We start from the raw sequence: 24838 nt of genomic DNA, 5'->3' as shown, positions 1-24838 counted from the left end.
TGGTATCCCATGCTGTATTACTCTCTGCCATTCTGCATTAAAATCTGCCAGGCAGTGCCGTTTGCAATACATGAGCCAGGCAGAGGGTGCCCCCCTGATCCTGGCTATTAGTGGATGGTTTCAACCCATGACTTGGTGTGCTGGCCTTAAGCCTCATACCACAGCCTGGGCTCAAGGTGAGACCTAGCCAGGTGGTACCTTGGCCAGGGCCTCTTCGTGGCTCCCCAGGCCTAACCCATGTCCCTGAGGAAACTACACTGTCTCCAAGATGACCAGCACCACGGAAGAGAAAGAGCGGCAGACTCCTGGGTCTGTGGCCTGGGGTGTCAGTGGCCATATTTGCCCTCACTGGTAAGCAGTAACCTTCATGGGCTTCCGTTTTTACAGTCACAAAAGGAGTATTAGAATATTAGCTCTCCATAATTACAGGTTGGACTGTATGAGTGTCTGACACACGGGAGGATTTGGCAGCCCAGCATGCACGTCAGGCCAGGCCTGTCTCTGCGGCCAGATGGTAGCTTTGCTCCCAGGGGTGTGCTAACCACTGCCACCGGTGATGGCCCGGAAGAAGGAACAGTGTAAGGAGCTTTCGCCAATAAACCATGCAGATCCAAGTGGCACTTAGGTTATAGTTATGGCTCCTAGGTACGGAAAACCAGAAAGCTCCATTTATGAAGAAGGAACATCTCCATGTGCACTAAGCGCCAATGACATGGATGAACCTAGTCTCGGCGCCCAGTTCGTCTAATGCTTTGACTCCATCATCTCGGTCAGGAACCCTCCCACCCTACTCCCCGAATTCGGACCTCCTCCCTGCTGTTCCCCCGCAGACTAATGCTCCAATATTTCCACTTGCTCGAGTGAGGGTCCTGTTAATGCTATTTAAGTGAGTCAGTGGTGTTCTGTCTCTGAGACAGACATTTCACTCCCCTCAAGGGTATCCTCCGAACCTGTCAAAGAAAAGTGTGTGGCCTGCTGAGGTCCTTGCCAGCCTGCTGCTGCCTTCCAAGGCTCTCGCCAAGCTGCTCTTTGAATCCTCAGTACCTGAGTTCACCGTGTAAACAGCATGTTTTCCCCAGCTCTTGTTGATCCTGCCCTAAGAGGTTAGCAAACATGTCCTGCAATCTGGTACACAGGTCACTGCTATCGTTGGTAGCTTAATGTTTGTTTTGAGAGGTTACAATCAAGATGGGGAAAAAGCACCCCAGCTTTGCCAGGCTTTTGCCAATTTCCTGCTTTGCCCTTTGTCAGCCAGAGGTCTGTGTAGAGAGGAAGGTGCCCCGGCGGTCACATCTGCTGCTTACCCAGCCTCCTGTAGGTTCTGAGGAGGAGGCCAGGGAAGTGGCCAAGGTTTCTAAACTACAGAAGGTGGAGAACCATTCTGAAACTGGAGGTCCGGAGTTGAGGTACTCTTAGTCCACCCGAGTCGGGGAGATAGGATAAGATATTAACTCAGTTAGCAAATATTTGTTTTGTTCTTATGATGTGCCAAGCACTGTAAATTCTAGGGAGAAAGCATTAATCAAAGCAGACGGGAAAAAAATAAAATAAGCTGCTTTCATGGCGTGCGTTTGCTGGTGGGCAGACCACGTCTTCTTAGGAGGAGAGACCTGTGCCGGTAATTTGTCGTGTGTGCTGATTACAGCTGATTGCAGGGCAGCAGTGAGGTGGGGGAGAATAGGATTTGGGCATAGCCAGCTCCGAGGGGCTGCGGAGAGCTGGGAGAGGCAGCCGCTCTGCCCTATCAATACATCAGGTACTGTGCACTGTGGAGGCAAAGAACAGGAATGTGAGAAGGGGGCTATGGTCATGAGACCGGCGGCCGTGCTGAGCTGGTAATGCCGCCATGGAGGCCAGGGGAACGGAGGGACGAGCCCTGTGGTTGCAGAGTAGGGCAGCAGGCACAGAGTCTCCGGCGGGGAGAAGGGGACTGGGAAGAGCGAGTCCCGCGGCGTGGCCCACAGTGCGGCTCTGCTGCGGGGGCAGCGGAGGAGTGACACGCTCGGATTCCGAGGGCTGCTCCTTGGAGGACAGAGTAGATGGAGAAAGGGCTAGAATCTGAGAAGGCAGAGCTGATCCAGAAGACAGTTGGTGTGATTTGGCCCAAGCTGGTTAGCTGGCGTCACGTCCTGGGTTTATTTTGTGTGCAAGCTGACAAGACTCGCTAATGCGGTGGGGCGCCGTGTGCCCTGGGGAGACGTAAGGTAAGGCGCTGGCGAGGCGAGGCTTTTGGGTAGAAATCAGTCAGACCTGGGGCTCTGGCTTCTGTTTTGGGGTCGGTCTTAGATTCCACTCCCGCCAGGCCCTCCCTGACTTCACGTTTCCCCTTCTTGCCCGTGGGCAGGGAGGTCTGTGAAGGTAGGAACACGCTGGAATTCTTAGCATTGCGTTTCTGGTGCCTAGCACATGCCTGCCACATACGAGGTCCTCAGTGTACAGGAGGGAACTTCAAAAAGTTTGAGGAAAAGTGGAATTAAAAGAGACTTTGTTTTCATTGCAAAAAAATTTTTTTTGAAAACCATGCAGAGGTTTTTTTTTTTTTTTTCCATAATGTCCATTTTCCTTGAACTTTTGAAGAGCCTCCCTTTTGTTGAGCGAATCTTGTCCAGAGATGAGTCCCCCTATCTAGGAAATACAAAGAGTGATACCAACTGTACACCTGGTTACAAAGACTAAATGAAAAATCTCGTGTAAAATGTGTCCTCCATCCAATATACAACAAACATTCCCACACGCAAGCAATGGTTCTCATTGGCTGGATTCTGTGTTAATTAGAAACAATCTTGAATACTCAGGAGTGTGTTTCCTAGGAAAACCAGCGGGGGGTTATTGTCAGCATTTTTATTAATAGTTCGTCATTACGAGCTGCCTCTTGAGTGACTCAGAAATAGGGGAAAGACTCTTCGCTTCTGGACATCAGAAAATCCAAACGAGTGTTACAGAAATCTCTGGAAAGGCGAGAATTTCTCCTTCCCACAAGGTTAGAGGAGGACAGAATGGAGAAGAACGTCCCCAAGGAATTTCTTTTCTGCCCTTAAAGTAGACCTACTGTGACGGCTGCTGTTTACAAATGGTTAAAAATAGAAGGACCTGGGTGGGGCTCACCATGGATGAGCAGGGACTGAACTCTTGGAGAGACTGGTGCCCTTCCGTTGTCATGGTGGCTGAAAGCCAGCGGATAGCCCCTTCGCCCTGCCCAGATGTTTAATGTCTGTTTTCATATGCCCTGACTGATGACAGAGCCAGATGTGAATGTCAAATGTCATTTAATTATTTTTGTCTTTAATGGTGTAAAAAATCTTTTTAAAGCTCAGAGATTTAGTTTCACAGGAAGTAAGTAAGTGAGAGTTTGGTAGAACATCTGTGTGTTTTAGTTTTTAATTTATTATTTGAGAGGCAGGCAGAAAGAAGGGGAGAGAGGGAGCTCCCACCCACAGTGTATTTTTGAAATTTGTATCTTTAAGCCTTAGACGAACACCTAGTTGCCTTTCCATATTAATTCCATACGTTTGAAAGAGGAATTCATCAGAACCAATTAATAACAGCATATCTAGTCATTGAAACCACAGAATTCAAAAGCGTCTGTGTGAGTCCTTCATTTTTTCTTATCACAGCTTTGGTACGAGTTCAAGGTGATGACTGGTGAAGAACAGAACAGATAGTAATTTGCAAGTAGCTCCTAAAGTTGATTGCTTTGAGAAAAGCTCTTTGCCTTGATTATAGCTCTCTTGGTAAGTGAAACTGTATAGGTGTATTTTACAAGTACATTTGATTCTCACAAATCAGTGCTTTTTTTGAATCCAATACAATAAAGCTAGTGTTAGCCAGTGTTTTCCTGTGAAAATTCCTCTGATGAAGGGAGACTGAGTAGCTCTCCTGCCATTGACCCTGTGGCCCTAAGAAAGGGTGACCAAGAGTCATCATATATGTCCAGTTAGTCCATTTCTCAAACAATGAACAGAAAAGTCTAGTACATGAAGGAAATGAAATATTTATTGAAGCTGTGTTTTTTTCCTAGTAATAGAGCAATAAAGAAAATGAGAGAGTTTTTCCTAAGGAAATCAGAGAGTCAGATAATCCAAGCAAAAATAGGCATTAGTAGACACAGAAGAAGAGGAAGAAAATGTAGACAGTAACTCCTCATCCTGGGCACTATTCCACTTCTTGCCAGACCTTCAGCTTGGCTGGGCCTTGGTTTGCTTTCTCAGGCAGCAGCCACACCGTGGTCTAGGTATGGCAGCATCCCTGCTGAGCCACCTTCTCTTGGGCTCCCTGTGAAGCTAGCCCTGGGAGCCTTGGTGTCCAAGACCCATGGCTACTGCCCATCTCACTCCACACCTCTCTCTTTGGTGAAGGCCTGAGCTCTTGACTTCAGACAGCCTTCCCAGTGCCTGCAGCTTCTTCTGCTGAGACCTCTGTCCCAGGGAGAAGGGTCTCAGGAGAGGTCTAATTGGGCCTTTCTTTTGGATCTCCATGCAGAGTTCAGCCCAGCCATTTCCCAGTGGAAGAGTTGTCCTGTTGGGTAATGCCTTTCAATAGAACTCTCTGTACTGGAAGCGTTCCATGTCTGTGCTGTCCAGTGTGGCAACTTAGATAAAAGCCAGCTAAAATGAGCTAAACTTCATTATGTTAAGTGAAATAAGCCAGGCGCAGGAGGATGAACACCACACGATCTCACTTACATGCACTGTCTAAAAAAGTAGATCTCGCAGGAACAGGGTAGAGTGATCATTGCCAGGCGCTGGGGAGGGGAGAGACCGAGGAAAGAGGCTGGTCAGCATCTGTGCAAGTTAGATAGGAGGGTAAGTTCCGGTGTCCTTGTATAAAGAGGGGTGACTATAGTTAACAGTAGTGTGTATCTCAAAGTAGCCAGAGTGAGGTGACAGGTGTGTTCCTTGCCCTGGCTTGATCATCATGCAATGTGCAAATGTACCGAGACATCATCCTGGCCTTGGACCCGCATGTGGTTGTCACATGGCGGTCAGAAGCCAAGTGGAAGAAAACCAGACATTTAGTTCCTTAGTCGTGGCACCACCAATCCAAGCGCGAAATAGCCACAGTAGGTAGTGACTGCCAGATTAACAGTGCAGCCTTAGAGGAACCTCAGGTTGGTGGCCATGGGCCAGTGCTACCACCCCACTTAGCTCACAAAGGGACAGAGAGGAGCCGCAGAGAATCTTGGTCTTGGAGTGAGAGCCATGGTGGGTACAGAAGTGCAGTGGCAAGAGGCAGTCCTCGCAGCAAGTGCTCTAGAAGGGAGACCGGAGCTGGGGCATCTCCCTGGCTGCCACATGCAGCATCTCAATAAACCTTGGTCTGAGTCTCAGTATGGGATTTGGAGGGAGGCCTGCCTGGGTGTAAGTGTTGGTTCTGCTCATAGTTAGCTATGAGCAATGAAATAAATCCTGTCAGCCATTGGTTCTCATAAAATGGAGACGGTATTACCTGCTTCCCAGAGCTGTCATGAAAATTCAGTGAGATGACAAAGGGAGGGCGACACCGTGCCTAACATATCTTAAACACCTCCCATATAAGCCGATGATTAGATGCTGTGGGACCTATGTTAGCCTTAGTTCCCTCTGCCTACAACTTCAAATACTAATTAGCCTTTTGAACTGAAGTGTTAAACAAACAAAAGAGTAATTCAGGAATTGTTGCTACAGTACCTATAATTTTCCGGCACACTGTTTTATACAAATATAACACTGCTTATGTGAAGATGCTCTTTTGAAGAACTGTGCATGAGCATATATGGACTAGCTTCCATTCATTCCATTAGATCAGCAGGCACAGCCTAGTAGCACCTGTGAAAAGATGTGCTTGGCCTCAGTAGATACACCCAAGCCAGCTGCTGCTTTCAACATTGTCATTCACACTTGCTGACAATCCGGATCCTCTACTGAAAGACTTGCACTGCGTGCCGAACACCTCAGTCCGGATTGCAAAGGAATGGAGATAGTTGAAGGGGCTTGTCTGGGCATCTTGGAAGAATTTCCTCTGTCTTCTTGCTTGCCATTGCATTACCTGCCATCGACCCAGGTCCAATGAGGACTGGTGTTGATGGGCTCAGTAAGTGAGAATTACTCAGGTCGGGGCACTGGTGGCCTGCAGAGCTATCAGTAGACCCAGAGGACAGAGGACAGAAGGATGGGTTCTTGTACAAACTCCCAGCTGGACTCAGCTGGCAGAACTTGTATTTTTAGTGTACTTTTCAACTTCATCGATTTGAAACTTTTGGGCAAAACAGATCATGTATTTGGCAGTAGAAGAAGGGAGAAGAATTAAGAACACTAATGTTTTCTGAGCATCTTTACTATGAATTGAGCTTTCAATACTCTGTGACCCTCCCTTGAAGGAAGCTGGATGAATTGTGTCAGAAGGGAACCTGTGCATGTGGGTGTAGGGCTAGGGGAGCAATGGAATTACACATCTAAAAGAATTCTTAGGATTGGGGGTGCCTGCGTTCACTGTCCCCACCCTGTCTGATCCCTGCTCAGTGGGAAGCACTCTCCATAGCTCCTCACTTGCAGGTGAGTTTGGTGTGCTACAGACAGGATCACCAACAAAACACGGTTGAGAAGCTGTAGCTGCTCAGAGACCTGGCAGACCCCTCCCCTGGTGATCTCTTAGACTCCCCGGCTCTCTGCTCATGCTCCTCCCCAAGCAGTTTTCTTTCTGATCTTGACCTTAGGTAAAGGCTATGAAATCTTCTTTTTGGTCTTCCCACCTGGAAGTATGTAGGCCTGAGGATGCATTTTGGACAAGATCCTTTCACTGACTGTGAGACAGCCGGTCCATAAAACCTATAGGAAGGAAAGTAAAGGGGAAAGGCCCTGCAGGCAGCACTCTTTCTCTGAGGGCTACTGGTCCCCTTTACAGTCATTATTGGCAAACATTTTAATCCAATTATGTAAGTGGTTCTTGGGCTAAGGGACATTTACTTTGTTAATAGTGAAATACTAGCCAAACATTGCCTCTGAATAAGTGTTATGATAGTTACTGATATTTTTGATCACTTTGAAGGTGTAGAATCATAAATAAACCTGTAACAATTTCTGAATGTATTTCTGTGTGGGTACCCGGAAAAGTAATAATTATAAAGCAGCTTCTACTTGAGACTGATTTTTAGTGTGCTGAAGAATTTCTGGCTTTATTGGACCCAAATGTGACTTTATGGGAGCTTGTGGTAACATTAGTATTTGCTGGGCCTTTCCTGCCCAGAGGATAGCAATCTGGGTGACAGCAATGCACTGTGCTCGGTTGGATTAGTTGAATCATGTAGGCTGCCTTTAGAAAAGTCTTAATTTGTTTTTCACTTGCTTCTTTTCTTCTACAATATATTTTGTTAAGATTATACTTTCAGGGCCTCATGTTGTGGTACAGGGAGTTAAGCCCCTGCCTGTGATACTGGCAACCCCATGAGAGCGCTGGTTTGAGACCTGGCTGTTCTACTTCTAATCTGGCTTCCTGCCAATGCACTGGGAAGGCAACAGAAGATGGCCCACATGCTCGGGCTCCTGCCACCCTGTGGGAGACTCGGATAGAGTTCGAGGTTCCTTGCTTCAGTCTGGCCCAACCCTGGCTGTTGTGGCCATTTGGGGATTGACCCAGTAAATGCAAGATATTCCAACCCCCTACCCCACTATGCCTTTCAAATAAATAAATCGTTAAAAAGACTGTATATCTTCAGTCTAGAAAAAAATCTGTAGCAAAAGTTTGCATGCTGATGTAAAAACATTGACAATCCCACTGAACTAATTTTGAGGAATTAACTTATATCACATAATAATAGATGATGCTATTTTTTAAAAAAGATTTACTTATTTATTTGAGAGGCAGAGTTACAGCCAGAGAGTGGGAGGGACAGAGAGAGAGATATTCCATCTGCCGGTTCACTCCCCAAAGGTCCTTAACATTTGAAGCTGGGCTGATCCGAAGCCAGGAGCCAGGAGCTTCTTCGGGGTCTCCCACATGGGTGCAGGGGCCCAAGCACCTGAGCCATCTTCCGCTGCTTTCCCAGGCCATAGCAGAGAGCTGGATGGGAAGAGGAGAAGCCGGGACTAGAACCGGCGCCCATATGGGATGCTGGAACTGCAGCTGGAGGCTTAGCCTACTATGCCATAGCGCTGGCCCCAAATGATGCCATTCTACAATAAAGTTCCGATAGCACTTGTCTACGTTTTTGGATGCCATTCACTGCTCATACCTAGTCAAAATATGTTCAAATGATTTTTCTTTTTAACTAAGGTGAATGGTGTGCAATTTGCTGGCCATCCATCGGGGATACAATAGACAAGGTGTTATGACAGTCTGGGGCAATTTGCTGTCTAGAAGCAGCGTTGGGCAGTCTTTCCATGTGGTCTACAGGCAGGTCCTCTGGGCACCCCCAAGGCAGCCTGTGTGGAGGGGAAAATCAGGAGAAGGTGACACCTGGTGTGTGACTCCGGGAGGGATTCAAAGTCAAACTTGGTTTTTGACTTCAAATGGTTCCTGAGAAGAGTTACCTCCCAGTTTTACTAGGCACAACCATGATTATTACACAGTTCTTTGGCCGTGATTGATTGGATGGGAACCTGTAAGATGGAGCCTTTGAAAAGACACAGGTAAGAGGAAGCCATGGCAAACCTGGCCAAATCCCCAGTTTTGCCTGGGCGTTTGCTGCTCACTCCCAACCCCAGTGCTCTTAGAATTTTAAAGCTTTTTATGAAATATTTCATACACATGATAGAAAGCACCTACCATGTATTTACATTAGATGAATAGTAAAATGAACACCCGAGTGTGCACTACCCAGGCAAGGAAATAATAGGCCATTACCAATACACTCAGCACCTCCCACGTACCTACTTCCAGCCTCGTCCCCTCTCCTTTCCCTCCCACCAGACCACTTTTCTGTGATTGCAAAGTTCAGCATGTGGGTTTACTGTATGCGTAGGCATCAGTGGACAACACAGGGTTTTTACCTGTTTTTCAAGCTTGCATAGATTGAATCTTACTCTATGTTGCTTTTTTGTTTAAACTCAGTATTATTCTCCTGAGATTTATCTGTATTGATTTGTATAGCTACACCTCATTAATTTTCACTGCTGTGAAAATATCCTATTGTATGATTTTTTTGGAAAGTTTTTAAGATTCTCATGAAAGACATCACTTAGGTTATTTACTGTTGGATTTTTGTTTGTTTTGCTCTTCCAGTTATGCCAAGATCATTCTTGTACAAGCTCTGACGCATGGGGAGTAGTATTTCTTTGGAGAATTCACTTAGTCGTTGAAGTGATTAGTCCACGGGTGTGTGTGAGCAAATATTATGCTAAATTATTTTCCAAAGTGGCTGCACAAACGCAGTTTCTTGCCAGTTCCAGTGCTCTGCATTCTTGTCAACACCTGAAAACTCAGTTTGTAATTTTCCCTCAGTCTCGAGTGTCAGAGCTATCTCCTGGTTTAAATGTTGTTTTCTTGGTTATAGCTGAGCGTTCGCTCATGATCATAATGGCCATTTGTGTTTCTCCCTTTTAGAGATACCTATTTCTCGCACATGCCCATTTTCTGTTGGATTGCCTGTCTACGTTTGGAGACGTTATGTCCTTCAGATGTATGCGGGAGCTTCCTTTGTGGGGTTTACTTCCACCATGTTTGTGGATTGAGTATTCACCCTCTCTGTGGTCTCTCTAGATAAAGCCACTTTTAAGTGGAATGGCATTTCTTCTCATTTTGTTACATCCGTGTCTCATAGCCCCTGTTTCACATTTTCTGTCTTCTTTTCCATTCTCTGCTGTCATCTGGGTTACTCTTTCAACTCTTTCCAGCAATTCAGTGAGTCTTTTTCTTAAGTGTGATCTAATTTATGGTGTAACCCTCTAATGAGTGTCTTATTTAAAAAAAAAAAAAACAAAAACATTTTTTGTGTGTTCTAAACCATTTGTTTCTTTACTTTTTAAGTTTGGATATTTTTTGAAAATTGTCATTCCTTGCTTAAAGAATGTCTACTTTTTTCTTTAGTTATTTAGATCACAATTATTTTATTTCTGTATCAGATCATACCTAATCTTGTGTTTGGAGCCATTGAGATTTTTAATTTGTGATTTGCTAATGGTTTGGGTCTTCAGCTGCATTTAGTAACATTTGATTGTGAGATCATATTTGGCTTAACTTAATCTGTGGGAATTATGGGTATTTACAAGGACAGTGATTTTCCAGAATAGACTTCCTTCTGCTTCGGTAGGGCCTCAGGAGTATTGCCAAAAACTGCTTTATTTGGTTATTTGGCCTAGAATTTCCTTGAGAACTCAATTAATAAAGATTTGAACTCCACATTGTGTGAGATCTGGTCTTTGTTGTAGATTTTTAGGGGAGACTATTATGTTATTATTTTTGCTTCTTGTACACTTTGAACTTAGTAGTCAGGGTTAACAGCTCTGCTTTTCCATAGTCGCATCACTTTCATTTTTTCCCGTTAATGTCCCAAGCTCTGGGTGCCTGGTTTTGTCATTTATTCTTCCTCAGGAAGGCGCAGGGCTTGCCTCCCCTTCTGACATTTTTGGTGCGTTTCATCTTTGGTTAGCCTCCCTTATTCTCTGGAGATCTCGGCAGTGTAGTCTATGTAAGTTGGTTGTTATTGATCCAACACGTGGGTGTTTGTAACAGAGAGCTTTCCTAAATATTTAATCCACCACTAGTTGGAAGTTCAAGTTTAGCCCGGTGCTCTTTGCCATTAAGATGTCACTCCTCCTTTATCCTACGTTTGGAAAGTGCACTAAGATGGGCTTTGTGGTTGAAAACACTCACATCTAAATCTCATCTCATTGCAACCATCCAGTACGGTTGTCAGAGTTTCTTGTCTGGAGCTGGGGCCCTGGAGTAGAAGGTTAGGGTGAGGGTCACCCTGTGTTTTGACTGTCTGCATCCACCAGAGCAACTGTCTTTTCATCTTTTATTTGTGGAGGTCCAGAGCAGAATGTTACCTCCCAGAACAAATGGTACAGTCAGTTTCATGCACTAAGAAGGAGACCATAGTTCTAAAGCCATGGCTCTAGGAACTGTGGGGCATGAAGCTCTGTTGGACTTTTGACTTCAAATTTCAACCCCATTTTCCTTATAGCCCCAGACGCTTCTCTACAAGTTGTACTGGTCCCCATCCAGGCTTATCTTTTAAGTTTCCTCTTCGTTCTTTTAGGGCTTGTATGTGAATTTCTCAGCCATCCTCACCACAGAGGAATGAAAGCAGAATGGAAGCATTAGTGTGGTCATTAATTGTCATTATCAAATAGAAGAAGTGGACATCCAGAGGGGTCATATCACATTTTTGATCTGATAGGAAGTGAATGAGCTAAGACTGTGATCCAGGTTTTTGACTACAGAATCACACATTTAAGTATTTTGTTTTAATGAAATAATATTCAATCTATCTTTGTAGGATTCAAAAAATTTTAAATGTATTTGTATGCTTTAATTTTACCAAGTCAATGTGAGAAAATGAAATTAGCTAATATATACAAATTAGTAGATTCATACTTAACCTGGATTGAGATTTTTTTTTTCTAGGAGCCATTTACAAATGTGTTTTCATGTTCAGCTTATGTCATTTTACTTCAGGAATAAAGGACAGATAACTTTATTTATTTTTATTTTATTTTTTTTAAACTTTTATTTAATGCATATAATTTTCCAAAGTACGACTTATGGATTACAATGGCTTCCCCCCCATACCGTCCCTCCCACCCACAACCCTCCCCTTTCCCACTCCCTCTCCCCTTCCATTCACATCATGATTCATTTTCGATTATCTTAATATACAGAAGATCAGCTTAGTATACATTAAGTATGGATTTCAACAGTTTGCTCCCACACAGAAACATAAAGTGAAAAATAATAGATGATTTTTTTAAATGATGATGAAATCAGAGCAGACCTATTGTCATGTTTAATCCCAGTGAGAGTCAAGTTGGGAATTGATAATTTCTTTTTTTTCTTTTCTTTTCTTTTTTTTTTTTTTTTACAGAGGATCAGTTTAGTATGCATTAAGTAAGGATTTCAACATTTTGCACCCCCATAGAAACACAAAGTGAAATATATTGTTTGAGTACTCGTTATAGCATTAAATCTCAATGTACAGCACATTAAGGATAAAGATCCTACATGAGGAGTAAGTGCACAGTGACTCCTGTTGTTGACTTTACCAATTGACACTCCTGTCTATGGCATCAGTAATCTCCCTATGCTCCAGTCATGAGTTTCCAAGGCTATGGAAGCCCTCTGAGTTCTCCGACTCTTATCTTGTATAGAAAAGGTCATAGTCAAAGTGGAGGTTCTCTCCTCCCTTCAGAGAAAGGTACCTCTTTCTTTGATGACCTGTTCTTTCCACTGGGATCTCACTCGCAGAGATCTTTTGCCAGAGTGTCTTGGCTTTCCATGCCTGAAATACTCTCATGAGCTTTTCAGCCAGCTCCGAATGCCTTTAGGGCTGATTCTGAGGCCAGAGTGCTATTTAGGACATCTGCCATTCTATGAGTCTGCTGAGTATCTCACTTCCCATGTTGGATCACTCTCCCCTTTATTTACTCCATCGGTTAGTGTTAGCAGGTACTAGACTTGTCTATGTGTTCCCTTTGACTCCCAGTCCCTTCACCATGACCAACTGTGAACTGAAACTGATCACCTGGAACAGTGAGATGGCATTGGTACATGCCACCTCGATGGGATTGAATTGGAATCCCCTGGTATGCTTCCAACTCCACCACTTGGGGCAAGTCAGCCTGAGCATGTCCCAAATTATACATCTCTTCCCTCTCCCATTCCCACCACCATGTTCAACAGGGATCACATTTCAGTTAATTTTCAACACTTAAGAATAACTGTGCATCAATTACAGATCTAAACCAGTCATATTAAGTAGAACAGACAAAAAAAACTACTAAGAGGGATAATGTATTAAGTTGTTCATTAACAGTCAGGGCTATGCTTTTTAAGATTTATTTATTTGTTTGAAAGTCAGAGTTACACAGAGAGAGAAGGAGAGGCAGAGAGATAGAGGTCTTTCATCTGTTGATTCACTCCCCAATTGGCCACAATGGCCGGAGCTGCACCGATCCGAAGCCAGGAGCCAGAAGCTTCTTCCAGATCTCCACGAGGGTGCAGGGACCCAAGGCATTGGGCCATCTTCTACTGCTTTCCCAGGCCATAGCAGAGAGCTGGATAGACACCTATATGGGATGCTGGCACTGCAGGCAACGGGTTTCCCTGCTACACCACAGCACCGGCCCCTATTTATTTATTTATTTTTAAAGATTTATCTTACGGCCCAGCGCCACGGCTCACTTGGCTAATCCTCCACCTGCAACGCTGGCACCCCAGGTCCTAGTCCCGGTTGGGGAGCCGGATTCTGTCCTGGTTGCTCCTCTTCCAGTCCAGCTCTCTGCTGTGGCCCGGGAAAGCAGTGGAGGATGGCCCAAGTGCTTGGGCCCTGCACCCGCATGGGAGACCAGGAGGAAGCACCTGGCTCCTGGCTTCGGATTGGCGCAGTGTGCTGGCCGTAGCAGCCATTTGGGGGGTGAACCGAAGGAAAAGGAAGACCTTTCTCTCTGTCTAACTCTGTCTGTCAAGAAAAAAAAAAAAAAGATTTATCTTATTTATTTGAAAGAGTGACAGAAAAAGAGGGAGAGTCAGAAAGCAAAAGACATATTCCTTCCACTGTTTCATTCCCCAAATGAAACATCTGGGGCTCAGACTGGTCTGGCTGGAGCCAGAAACTCAGGACTCCATCCAGGTCTGCCTTATGGGTGGCATGGGCCCATGAACTTGGGCCATCCTCTGCTGCTTTTCACAGGCACACTAGCAAGGAGCTGGATCTGAAGTAGAGCAGCCGGGACTCAGTTGGTACTCTGATAGGGGATGCTGGCATCGCCGGTGGAGGCTTGACCTCCTGCATCACAGTGCAGGCCCCAAAGACAGGGACCTTTAAAAAGTGTTCTCTGCATTCAGCTATGTATTTCTCACTGTTCAAATTTTTAAAAAACGGCAAAGAGGTTAACGGAATCAGAGGATAACTCCTAAAACTGTTTTCCCATGGTCTAAATCATTATTTCTGGTGCTGGTAGCTTCTAAAATGAAGTTGTATCAACTGAGAGCTGAAGAATAAGTGTGCTTATTTTTACTGTGAATTAAATTGTTATTTGCCTGCATAAATATGTAACATGTTTAAAAATAAAGCCGCTGGTGAGTTTTATGAGGCTCTGATTTGGGTCTCATGGTTCCAGTCAGACAGTGGAACATCAAGTCAACATGAGCTAGGCTGTTGGTGCATGAGGCAGTTCCTTGCAAAATTGTAAGGTTTTCATTATTCCAGAAAAACAATTACTGATAAACTGTCCAAGCCATCATAAGGAATAGCAGGTAAAAAGCTATTCTCACTTGCCACTCAGGAGCATGAGTCAGCAATATCAAGGTGTTATCGAAGAGGTAGACATGATCTTGAAGGAAGTGCCCGAGAACCATGAAATGAGTGACTCACTGTGCCCAGCATTGATAAGGCCCATATTAGAGTCTAATTTTCAGCTCCGTATTTTAAACACAATCTTAGGATATTGTAAATGGGCCAGAGAAAAGGAGTGAAGATAATTTGAAAGTACAAAAACTTATCTATGCTGAAAACTGGCAGAAAGTGGAATTCTTTATAACCAAGAAGGTGAACCACAAGGGGTAGCAAAGAAGTAGTTTTGAGTGCCCATATGTGGCTAAATTGAGATAGAGAAGTGCCTCTTGCCCTGAATCTATCTGTTAAGGTGAAGTTCTTAGCACTGCAAACAGTGGCTGTAACACCAGGACTGGCTCTTGTAGGACCAACCAGAGCCACTGTAGAAACCTAACACCTTCCCACTGCACATACAGGAGTGTGAGGGCATGGTGTCGAACCGTGCAAGACCTTTTATCAGACACAGAAACTTAATTGCCCTGCTGTGAAGAGTGAGCCATTTGTCTTGAGACGTTATGTGATTTGTGTCTCATGAAGGTCTTCTGGGGCAGTTTGGAGAATGGCCTTGCTCAGGCTGGGGCTGGAGGAGCAGGTGGCCTGCATAGATGCAGGACGATTAGGGAGGAGACAGAAGCACACACTGGATAAGGAAAGGCAGAGTAGGGTGGAACCGAGAACTTGGGAGATAGAATCGATGGGTCTCAGTGAGTCATGTGGCAGAGTGGGAACTGACAGTAATTATTGAACAGAAATGCTCCCAGGTGGTAGCATAGACCAGGAAGAGAATTAAAATCGCTTGTTCTGTTAATTTCCTATTGCTTTTGTAACAAATTACCACTAATCCAGTGACTCAAAACAAAATAAACTTGTTGTCTTACAAGTCTGGAAGTCGGACATGGGAAATGGGTTCCATTGGGTAGAAGTCAAGGTGTCAGCAGGTTATACTCCCTGCACACGTCTGGGGGAGGATCCTTCCATGCTCTCTCAAAGCCCCCTGCCACTTTCAAAGCTGGTGACTGCCAGTCAAGTCTGACTCACATCGGACCACTTTAGCACTGCCTCTCTGTGTCCCTCTTTTAAGGCTCTGTGTGATGACATTGGGCCCACCTAGATAACCCCAGATGATCCCCACATCTCCCTGTCCTTAGCCACAGCCGCAGAATGCCTTTTACAAAATCCCATATAAAATAACATTCTCAGAGGTCCTAGGGATTAGGACATGGACATCTTTGGGGACTTTGATTCAGCAACCTGAGTTGGGAGGGAGCAAGTGAGCTCAGTTTTATGCACGAGATCCTGGGCGTCTGCTTCCTGTCTGGAGACAGTTTGGTGGCATCAGACTGACTGGAGCTAGGTTTGTGATGAAGCCATGGAGGGACAGTTCACCACATTGAGCAGGGAATGAAAAATGACGAGCAGATTTCCCAGCCAGCAGCACGCAAGGTATGTCAACTTTTTTGGTTCACATGGTCTGAAAATTAACTCTGGTATTAAGGATGAAACAGAAGTTTTTCATTTCCTTGTTTTTGAAAATGTGCCAGAAAAAACAGATTTAGGTTGAAAGTCCAGTTATCAATAAGTGTATGGGGAATTGTTGGGCAGGTTCTCACGTTAAATCTGCTAGTGTCTATTTAATATTCTGTTGGTAGCAAACCTTTGGGTGTAACTCTGAGAGGACTGTTGACTCTGCTGTGCGTAACAAATTACATACACATTTTGAAACTTGACATTGTGACTGTCTTGCAGGCTTATCCATTTTCAGTGAAATTTTAGAACAAAGGTCAATAGGTGGGTTTTAGGAAAAATTAAACTATGAAGAGGATGAATATGTGTGGTGGGGTGTGTGTGTGTGTGGAGCTTGTTGCTATACCAGTGATCGAATGAAACTAACGATTTCTCCTGATTTCTTTATTCTTTCTCACCTCCGTGCCTGGAGTGAGTGCTTATAGCTGCTTTCTGGCGTGTGCAGTAGCTGCCAACTGTCCACTTACTCTCTGGCTGAGGGTAATTAGAGTCTCTCAGTCTAGAGCTCCAGCATACTTCCTGTGGCTGTGGTTCCAGCTGTGGCCTGGGGGTGGGGCTGGCTTGGCTTCTGCCCAGCTACTTTGCAAATGCTAGCATTTCATTCTGTACATGGGCAGTAACGTTTGAAGAAAAACCACTACTCGCAAGTCTTCATCATACTTTTGCCTTTATAATCTGGAGTTATGCACCGAGTGTGCACGTTTGTAAGGGTTTGTGCATAGGGCGATTGGAATATAAAGATACATGTGATATGGCCCTTACCCTAGAAAGTTTCTAATCTAATGGGAGAGGTGGAGCCTCTGTGGGAATACCAGTAATAGAGGGTTAAATGTAACAAATGCTGTGAGAGAGACAGCAAAAGCATCTTTGCTGTTTAGCAGAAGACAGACTTTGGCTTATGGAGAGAATCAAGGAAGCTTTTTCTAATGAATTAGTATTTAAATTGGATTTTTATGGATAGATAGGATATTTAGAACTGGAAAGGAGTTTGGGCAGATGGCATTCTGAACATAGATACAAAATTAGCAGAGGTCAAGAGATAGGAAATAGCTGAGTCCAAGGGCAAATCGATGATCTCATTTGCGTATCTGTGAAGTAGTGGGAGAAATTCAGAAGGGAATTTTTTTAACCCTGTGGTTACAGATGTTTATGTAAAGATTGTCCTGTACTATAATAGGCTTTGATTGCCACAGAAAGGAATTGCTGGTGTATTATTTTTTGCATTCTCGAATAAAATAAATTCCATTTGATCATGGTACATTATTTTATTTATTTTTAAAGATTTAGTTTATTTATTTGAAAGACAGAGTGAGAGAGAGAGAGCTCTTCCATTGCTGGTTCACTTCCTAGGTGACCACACTGGTCAGGGCTGGGCCACACTCAAGCCAAGAGCCGGCAACTCCATCCCTGACTCCAGTATACGGGTAGCAGGAGTCCAGGCACTTGGGCCATTGTCTGTTGCCTTTCTGGGTGCAATAGCAGAGAGCTGGGTCAGAAGTGGAGAAACTGGGTCCAAACTGCAGCTAGAGGGGGATGCCAGCATCACAGAAGGAGGCTAAACCCACCGCACCACAATGCCAGCCTGGAGCATTCTTTTAATAGCTGTTGGATTCTGTTTGCCAATATTTAATTTAGGATTTTTGCATTGCTATTCCTAAATGAATTTGTTCTATAATTTTCTTTGGTACAATCTGTCAGGTTTTGGTATCAATGTTACTACTACTGCTTTTTTTTTTTTTTTTTTTAAGGGGTAGGGGAGAGAAAGCATAAAAGCAAACTTGGAAACTGTCTTGTCCTCTGTCCTCTTTCCCTTTGTGTTCTTGAGGAATTTATAAATAGTGTTGGGATTATCTGTTATTTCAAAGGTTTGTCAGATTGCGCTTTGAAGCTACTAAGCCTTGTTTGCTTGTGTGTCTGTGACCGGTTTGGCGGATACCTTTGAGAATCCCCTTTATTTGTGTGGAGGTGGTGTGACATATCCTATTTTATAGAAAATGATTTATTTTGTCCAAGTTTTAAAATTTAATTGCATGGAGTTAACCAAAGAACTATCTTGTGATATTTAAAAAAAAAGTCTCCATTGTTGGTGCTACTTGCCTCTTATTACTGCATATTTTATATAATGTTAGCCCCTTTTCTCATCCTCTTTAATTTTGCTAACTCTTATGCGTTCCCCTAGGTTAGCTGACTGCTTAGGTTGCAGATTTTAAGTTTATTTACCTTTTTTTCCTTCCAGCTAATTTATACCTATGTGTTTATTCATTTTTCTGATTTCTGTTGTTTCTGTTTCCTTTACCTTTCCTTTACTGCTTTCTTTACTCTTTGTTCTTTCATGTTTATTAATGAACTAAATCTGTGAATTTCCTTTTCAGTGTATTAGTGTTCATGAATTTTTAAATATTAATTGTTTTCTAGATGCAATTATTTTGTTTCCTCCTTTTCCCCCAAAATTACAAGGGGAGTTTAAAATTTTCAAAAGACAGGAAAGCTCTTTTTCCTAGTTTTGTTAGTAGTTGATAGTTTTTTCACATCATGATGTGAGAATGTTTTTCTATACCTTCCTGTTTCGGGAGATCTATGAAAGTTTTATTTGTGGCATAATATATTGTTAAATTTTGTGACTGTTGGCTGAGTACTAGAAACGAAAGTATTTTCTCTTTTTCCTGGGTACAAATCTGATTTATTCATAAGTACAGATCATATCAGATGTGATCTATCATTTTAATTATGGTATTGAGGTATTCTATACCGTTTTGTGGTCCACTTAATCCATCACAAATGGAAAGGTAAAAATAGTTTGTTGCTCTTACTTGGTTTCTGTATTTTCTCTCTGTCCACAGATTGACGTTGTGGATGGGACAGTTCTTCATTGTGCCTGGTTACCGTGTGTAGTGTGGGAGGTTTAGCATCCCTATACACTAAAGGCCAGTGGTGTTTCCAGTTTGTTCTGACAGTCAGAAACACCTAGTGGGGGAGTAGGGACCATACCATTGGTAATTGAGAAACACCAGTGTGCATTTCTTAAACTTTTTGTCCTTTTCCTATAATAACTATATATGTTTGGTGCTAAAATTTAAGATTTCCAGAAAACTACTTTTAATTACATATGAAAGAAGTAAATGTTTTCCTCCCTAGTGATAGAATGAAACCAAGGAAATGGTGATGCCAGAAGAAGCCACTAAGACTCATGTCATGTACTAAGAATGCTTAGGTCAGGCCCTTGCCCCTTCTCCGTTTTGCTCTGTGTTCAAGTACAAGAGACTACAAGGTTTACAAATAAACCAACTCTTCCAATAGCCTTAAAATAAATCTATCTATCATGTTTCAAAAGAGTCCTAACTTATTACCACCTGCTACAATTAATCTCTCAAAGGTCAAGCTATATTAAATTGACAAGTTCTTGAATGTAAATATGGCTTACCAAATAACTTGTACAAGTATACATGTAAATTTATAACTTCTCAAGTTTCCAAAATAAACTCCCAAAGACTCACACAAATTTCTGTTCATGTGGCACAATTAACCTCAGAATTCTGTTGAGAAACGGGAGAACCTTACCTGTAAAAATAAACTCTGAAATTCTTTGAACTCACAATGAGCTTGCTAAAAATTGTGTGCCTTCAATGCAGAAGGCATATAACAATTTTAAAGCAACTTTTGGTTGGCTTAGCTCATCAGAATTTGAGAGAATCCCCCCAAATGTGTGTATAGGATTTGAAACAGCTTAACTGAGGCTAACACACATTGACATCAAAGTCTTTTGTAGGCTGGTTGGAAATGACTTTCACTGCTATAGAAAGGAGAATAAGTGTGTATTTTTAGGTATTCACCTGAGCATACAAGAACTGTTCTTAGTGTAGCTATTCTGGTCAGCACTTGAAAATACCTCACAGAGAAGCTGCTCCACATCTACCACTGGTGAGAATTTAGTCGTACTATGTCTGAGAATGCTATGTAATATTACTTATTGATGATAACGGGGAAGGGTGGGCTCATTATTGTTTACCTAAAGGAAAAAAAAAGATGAAAAATCAACTGTGTACATACAGATGGCTAGTTTTCAGAATTAGAATATGAAAATCAGTTAATAAAAAATGAGCATAGAATGTCATTGAATTGATCTTGTCTGGTGTGGCAGGTGATTTAGGATTATTGTGTATCTCAAGGGCATGAGTGTAACATTTTGTCCTCATACCTTAGGTTAGAAGCCCATTGGCTTGTTCTCACAGTGTAGACCTAGATTTAGATTTTTCTAGTTCTCTCTTCCTTTTATGAAGGCTGGGTTACCAGCAGTTTGCAACTGGGCACACTCCTGCACTCATAGCCCTCACCGCCCTACCCCTGCCCTACTTGCTGGCCGTGTTGGTGGCCATCTTGAAGAATGCCCTAAACGTTACCCTACTGTGGGATCTCTTTGGGAGAGGCTGGAGCTAGTTCCCAGTTCACTGTCCCTGTAGCTGCAGTGGAATGTGGGCTTTTTTGAATTTGGATAAATTTGAATCCTTTCTTTCTCATTTAGAATGATTGTGTTTTTGTTTATTCTTGGTTTGTTTTGCTTTCTGGCTCATTTGCAAATTTCAGGGTCTTGGCAGTTTGTCCCCTTTTGGTTTCCCTCAGGTATGTGTGTATGTGTGTGTATGTGTGTGGGTGTGTTTTATCATGAGCCTTGTAAACAAGGTTAGCACTTTGCGTTTGTCTCCAAGAACACCTGTACTTCAGTCCCTGTGTTCATCTACCCTTGATTCCTTGTGGGCTCATGGAGAAAGCAAGAACATAGACACCAGTGGTGAAAGATGGACAGAAGTTACTAATCTACAGAGAAAACACTGACTTCCCTGGGAAAATAGTAGACATGCACTGCCGGGTGTTGGAGACTAAACACCCTCTGTGTTTGCCTCTGGGAATTGTGCTGCATACTTCTTACGGTGTTAGTATGACAGTAGGATCTTCGGGTTAGAAGAATATGAGGGGCGAAGCTATCATTTAGCTTTTGTAAATGACTTTCTGATACAAAAATCCTCTTTTCCATCTATGCCAATGGATAACAAAGTTATTATTATTCTTCCATGACATCAACCCATTGTTGAATTTACATTTAGTGAGAATGCTTAGTAGTTCTATACTATACACTTTGGGTCTTCACATGACCCTATAATGTATCTGATATTATAACCTGATTTTACTGTCGAGGAAACAGTCATTGAAGGGTTAAGTAGCTAAGTCACTGCAACACAACCAGAACAAATATGAATGAATTAGAATTCCTAACTAGGCAATAGGATTTCTGGTCCTATGCTCTTAATTAGCCCTACTATGTACATTAAATCTAATGAGACTCCTAGAAGCAAAGTGAAATTAACAAATCCTCCAATTAGGATGTTTTATAAGGTACTAATAGAAGAGATGGAAGATGGGATTAAGCCAACACAATGACATTTTAATTTCTTGTGCATTCCTTCATTCAACAAAGGTACCTACTGAGGATTGGTACTCTTGTAGATGTTACAGATAAAGCAGTGAACAAGACATGCCAGCTATGCTTTATTGAAGCCTGCAACCCAGAAAAAGGAGGCAGATGTAAATAGAAAAGTACACAGATAGTGAACAAGAAGTGTCAGATAATTATCAGAAGGGAATAAAGCAGGGTGATTTGATAGTACTTCTCGCATGATGTTTCTTTTGATAGGAAAGTTTTTCTGAGATAAATAACACTTGAACTGAGACTCAATGTTAGGGAATTCACTCATTGTTATTAAAGATTAAATATGAAGCTTTTCAGATGTGTCAAAAATTTTGGAAACAAAATCCTCCTAAAGCACAAATGTATTTCTCTTGAGTTACCTTTTCTTTCTTTTTTTTTTTTTTTTAATCCAGAATGCAGTTGAGTTTGAGTCAGCTCTTGATTGAGAAATCTTTCTCAGTACAAAAGAAACCTACTAGTCTCCTCTATCTTCATTTCCATCTTGTGATTTGGGTGAACTCTTGGTGTTCTTCCAACATTATGTTAAATTCTTTGTGTTTTACTTGTGTGAGAAGCCAAATGGTTTCTCATGGCTATGCTGTGTAGTTAGATGAAGCCTAAGCAAACCTACTTCTTTCCTTCCCTTCCTCTCTCTCTATTACATGCATGTTTTATTGGATTCCCATAGAATCTAGCAAGTCTCTGATCCCTTCTCCTTTCTCTACAGTATCTCGATTTGAACAGCTCATTGTTCCATGGGTTCTGGGATTATGGGTAGTTGCAGTAAGAAGAGAGTTGCCAATTAATAGATACTAGCAAGAGTTTTTTTTTTTTGACAGGCAGAGTGGACAGTGAGAGAGAGAGAGAGAAAGGTCTTCCTTTGCCGTTGGTTCACCCTCCAATGGCCGCCGCGGCCGGTGCGCTGCGGCCGGCGCACCGCGCTGATCCGGTGGCAGGAGCCAGGAGCCAGGTGCTTTTCCTGGTCTCCCATGGGGTGCAGGGCCCAAGCACTTGGGCCATCCTCCACTGCACTCCCTGGCCACAGCAGAGGGCTGGCCTGGAAGAGGGGCAACCGGGACAGAATCCGGCGCCCCGACCGGGACTAGAACCCGGTGTGCCGGCGCCGCTAGGCGGAGGATTAGCCTAGTGAGCTGCGGCGCCGGCCCTAACAAGAGTTTGAAAAGTCATTTCTAGGGATGCTGTAAGTGAGCTATGTATCTGGAATATTTCTTTTTCTATAGTTTACATGATTGAAAAAAAAGCCCTACTCATCTTTGTAGATTTAGCTAAAACAGCTGCCACATTCTTTTCAAGTTTTTCCTGACCCACATTTCTTGACCAGCACATAGCCCCCACCTTGTCTTTACAACCTCCCTATGCAGTGGTGGTCTAGGTATTGTTCTGTGGCATCAGGCCTCACGTACTCTATGGCACACTCTTAGTAGTGCTCATACATCTCTTATCCACACTGAAGTCCTCAAGGTCAGGGACAGAGGCCATGCCATCTTCTTATTTATTATTATTTTTATGGAGATAGCACCCATGTAGCATAAAATTATCCATTTTTGAACAGATTTCTTTATTTATTTGAAAGACACAGCCACGGAGAGAGAGGAAGAGACAAAGATCGTCCACCCACTGGTTCGGTCCACAAATGGGTGCAATAGCCATGGCTGGGCCAGGCTGAAACCAGGATCCTGGAACTCCATTTGGGTCTCCCACATAGATTACAGGGACCCAAGTAGTTGGGCCATCTTCTGCTGCTTTTCCAGGCACACTGACAGGGAGCTGGGTTGGAAGTGGAGCAGCTGGAACTTGAACCGGCCCTCATATAGGATGCCAGCATTGCAGGTGGAGGTTTAACCCCCTGCGCCAGAATGCCAGCCCCAAAATGAACCACTTTAAAGTGAAAAATTTTGTAGTATTTAGTACATTCACAGTGTAATGTAAGTGCCACGCCTGTCTAGTTCACAATTGTTTTCATTATCCCCAAAAGGAAACTCCACACTCACTGAGTGGTTGCTGCTGCTGTCTGTTCTCTGGAGCCCCGCAGCCACTTGTTGTGTTTGTGTCCTCAGTGCCTTAGCCAGCTCCTGGGTCAGGCAGTGTGCCTAATGCACCTTGATTGCTATAAGGAATGAATTCTGAATTCTGAAAGGAAAAGAACTATCTGTATGCAAGTCGTTTTCCTCATGCACACTGTTTGGGACTGACCCCTGGTAGCCTGCTGGGTGCAGGGCCAGAGACAGTGAACAAACAGACTTGAGTTTGTAACCACGCAGGGCTGTCCCGAGGAGAGATGATGTGACCCACGTATGAAATTTCAAATTTCTAGTAGACACATTTGTTCGTTTCCTGTTGTGGTGGTCATCCACTGGTAGCTTAAAACAACCTCCATTTATTTTCTTCTGAAAAATTGGAGAGATTAGAAGGTGAGAGGACTATCAGTGGTGCCACTGGACAAAAGGAAGGTGACATTCGGCCGTGTCCCTCCTGCAACAGCGCAAACCAAGTCTGTCCAGTCTGGTGTTGGCTTCACACCAGAGCACCTCTGCGTAGGATGGAGACCCATCTCAAGGGCTCGGTAACCACACGTGCCTCGTCGCTACCATGTTGGTGGTCAGCACGGCTCTGGGGACAGAGGTCAGGGAAGCAGTAATGACAACTGTGGTGCCTGTCAAGGAGATCATATTCAAGGGAGTCCCCCTTCACCGTGAGGCGTGAGAAGGCTTCCTGGAGAATGCAGAAGCCTGAGTCACAAGAGGATTGGGTTGTAAAAGCAGAAGCAGAGATCCCAAGCTCACCTCTCCTTCCAGTTTGAAACAATTGAATAGCCTCCATGAGCCTGTGGCCAGGGCCCAGGTTCAAGATTTGCTTCCAGTCTAAGTAGATGAGAGTAGGTCTGCATTTCTTAGACAGTCTCTCTGGCTACTTCTAAAAACTCATGTTCTTCCCTCTTAACATTTCTGAGTTTTATTTGTTAATGAAGCAAGTGTTTTTTATCCTGTTATCCTCTCTCACTCATCACCACCCTGTCTGCTGTGCCGCCTATGTCACTTTGCCGTGTGGAGGAGAAACATGCCGAGTAGCGGGGCAGGTGTGTTACTGTGTGGGGAAAACCAAGCAAGCGTGATGGAGGCATGTGTGTCCCAGCCTTCTAGGGACCATCTCGGTCCTGTCGTCTCAGGCCGTGAGAATGCCAGTGACTAGTGGTGTGACACTTGGAGGGGTTTGAGTACTGAAGGGTCAACAGAATTCCCCTAGGAACAGTCCAGTAACATAGATTGTAGATGGTTGGGAGGTGGGGGCCGAAGACTGCTACCGGAATCTTCTGTCTAGAGTGTGGCTGACTTAAACGTCGTTGGTCAAGGGTGGGATGCTCAGGG

At 43.7% G+C, this 24838-nt stretch overlaps 1 protein-coding gene across 1 annotated transcript in view; it reads left to right on the top strand.

The window, feature by feature from the left end:
• The first annotated feature begins 1256 nt into the window (after positions 1–1256).
• ENOX1 (ecto-NOX disulfide-thiol exchanger 1) overlaps positions 1257–24838 on the top strand; it is a 409938-nt gene continuing 386356 nt past the window's right edge. The window contains exon 1 of the mRNA XM_089303638.1: positions 1257–1406. The gene's annotated coding sequence lies outside the window, so the exon portion shown is untranslated. The remainder of the gene's footprint in view (positions 1407–24838) is intronic.

The sequence above is a fragment of the Oryctolagus cuniculus genome, chromosome 9 (assembly GCF_051225735.1).
Source record: "Oryctolagus cuniculus isolate XC-2025 breed Fujian yellow rabbit chromosome 9, ASM5122573v1, whole genome shotgun sequence".
In the NCBI taxonomy this organism is placed as follows: domain Eukaryota; kingdom Metazoa; phylum Chordata; class Mammalia; order Lagomorpha; family Leporidae; genus Oryctolagus; species Oryctolagus cuniculus.
This window is presented reverse-complemented; position numbering and strand designations above follow the sequence as displayed.